This window comes from Chiloscyllium plagiosum, unplaced genomic scaffold (genome assembly GCF_004010195.1).
Source record: "Chiloscyllium plagiosum isolate BGI_BamShark_2017 unplaced genomic scaffold, ASM401019v2 scaf_8224, whole genome shotgun sequence".
NCBI classification, from domain to species: domain Eukaryota; kingdom Metazoa; phylum Chordata; class Chondrichthyes; order Orectolobiformes; family Hemiscylliidae; genus Chiloscyllium; species Chiloscyllium plagiosum.
Window position 1 is genome coordinate 1 of NW_025213350.1, and position 2,917 is coordinate 2,917.

Here is a 2,917-nt window from a genome sequence, read left to right on the forward strand (position 1 = left end):
TGCTAACCACTGTGCCACCGTGCCACCCACATAATGGGGTCGGGGAATGGATCTGTGTGGTTACTCTTTGGAAGATCAGTTTCGGCTTGTTTCCATTCTGTGGGGAATTGATGACTCTATCACATTCCTCTGTCATCATTGTCATCAACAGTAACCCAGAGGACTTGGTTGCTGTGCTATCGCCTGATCAACAGTCTCTGACAGTCACAACTCCCTCACTCGTCTGACCCTGTTTCCCAGCACTGCGTCCTAGCTGCTTTGCTATCACAAACACACATTGAAATCCTTCTTCAATCCTGCCTCCCCCACTCTCACAGGCAGCCAGTTCCAGACTCCCCCCACCGACTGGGAAAAATTTCCCTCGCATCTTGAAAGCGCCTGTCCCATCCCTTCAACCTGTGCCCCTGCTCAGTGAAGCCTCCATCAAGGGGGAATTGTTTCTCCCCTGGCTACACCGCTCCTTATTTTACACATCTCCATCCTGTACCCTCTCAGTCTCCACTGCTCCAAGGAAAACAGCCACAGCCTGTCCAATCTCTCTTCATCACTGCATCGCTTCTGTGGATTCAATAACTGTGCACACTACACCAGCTGTGACCTAACCAAAGTCTTATACTCTCCACCTCAGCTGCATGCCTCCTTATCCACTTTATTCTGATAATTTAAGGGACCAGGGGATGTGCACACCAAGTTTCCCAAACTCAATGATGCCCAGGGTGAGAGACAGAGGACAGGGACAGGGAGAGGGTACGAGGGAGGGGGTGACAGACTTGTGTTTCCGAGTGAGATTGCTTTGCTAATGTCTCCACCCTGCCCACAATCGCGTGCCAACCTCAGCCAGCCTCCCCAGTGGTTCAGTGCAAGGCTGCGTCCCCAGCTTTGTGAGTAATACCCACCAATGTCACGCACAGGATGTGGGCACCGTCTCACAGTCTGCCAGTTTTCACACACGGTGACCACAGCTCGCTATTCCAGCACGCCACACAACCGCTCGGCTGCACGTCTGCGATGTCAGAGTAGGCAACCTTTGAGGGAGATGCCATTCACGTCTTCGCAGTACATATTCTCCAATTGGGCAGGACGTTCGGCCCGTCTGCAAAATCCTTGCTCCGTACCAGCCTCTCCACAGTCCTTCCTTCATCTCTTAACCCCATCTCCAAATTTTTCTCCCTAACTCCCCTTTCCTATGTTTATCCAGATTTAGACCCCAAACCTAAACGCATTAACAGGATCCCTTCAATCACTCCACTCCCCGTGCAAGTGAATCTTCCAATTCTCCCCGTGAGATGACAGTTCCTCTGAATTCCCCATTTGGCTTTATTTAGGACTGGCATTTCACTGACCCCACTCTCAGTTCCTCAGTGATTCACCACAGACAGAGAGAGACGTGAACATTCAGGGAAATGTTACATCAATGACCTGACCTGTTTGCATAATCAGTGAGACTGCGGTTTGGGGAGCAGGGTGGGGTGTGAACACATGCTGTGGGAGCTCCCGGGCTTCTGCAGATCGCTCTGGTTTGGTTACAAACATCTCCAAAACTTCCCATCCTCAACACAGGCCCCAGCAAGAAACAATATTAAAAACTGTCCCTGTCCCTAGGAGTGTTTGATGGAGGACAGTGTAGAGAGAGCTTTACTCTGTATCTAACCCTGTTCTGTCCCTGTCCCTGGGAGTGTTTGATGGGGGACAGTGTAGAGGGAGCTTTACTCTGTATCTAACCCTGTGCTGTCCCTGTCCTGGGAATGTTTGATGGGGGAGAGTGTAGAGGGAGCTTTACTCTGTATCCAACCCAATGCTGTCCCTGTTTTAGATTAGATTAGATTAGGTTAGATTACATTACAGTGTGGAAACAGGCCCTTCGGCCCAACAAGTCCACACCGACCCACCGAAGTGCAACCCACCCAGACCCCTACATTTACCCCTTACCTAACACTACGGGCAATTTAACGTGGCCAGTTCACCTGACCTGCACATCTTTGGACTGTGGGAGGAAACCGGAGCACCCGGAGGAAACCCACGCAGACACGGGGAGAACGTGCAAACTCCACACAGTCAGTCGCCTGACGCAGGAATTGAACCCGGGTCTCTGGCGCTGTGAGGCAGCAGTGCTAACCACTGTGCCACCGTGCAGCCCCAATTCTGGGAATGTTTGATGGGGGGACAGTGTAGAGGAAGCTTTACTCTGTATCTAACCTTGTGCTGTCCCTGTCCCTGGGAGTGTTTGATGGGGGACAGTGTAGAGGGAGCTTTCCTATATCTAACTTCAAGCTGTGCTGGTACAGATGAGATCACTAGCAATGCCTACTGCAGTCAAATAGGCGCCAAGTCAGGTCTGTGCACACGCATTCACAAAGCAGGGAGCATCTGAGTGGGGTAAACACCAGCGATCAGTCTCTGAGCTCAGGACACGATGTTCAACGTTATTAATTGTTTTGGGGCTGGGGTTGGATATTCAGGAGCTGCTCAGGAGAGTGAGGCTGGATAAAGGTAGAAAAATACAGAGCATGACGTTTCTAAGATGACCAACGAATCAAAGAAGTGGGGCATTTCGAAATAGCACATGGAACAGCACAGGAACAGGCCCTTCAGCCCACAATGTTGTGCTGAGCATCAGGCCTAATTCAACTAATCCCTTCTGTCTTACCTTGTTCCATATCCCTCCACTCCTTACATATTCATGAGCTTATTTAAAACTCCCTTAAACATCTTTATCATACCTGCCTCCATCACCACCCCAGGCAGCACATTCTGAACTCCTACCACCCTCTGTGTTAGAACACTTGCCCCTTACATCTCCTTTGAACTTACCCCCTCTCACTGTAAATGCTTACTGCCCGCCCCTACACACACACACAGACGCACAGACCCACACACACACACGCACAGCCCCACACACACACACACAGACGCACAG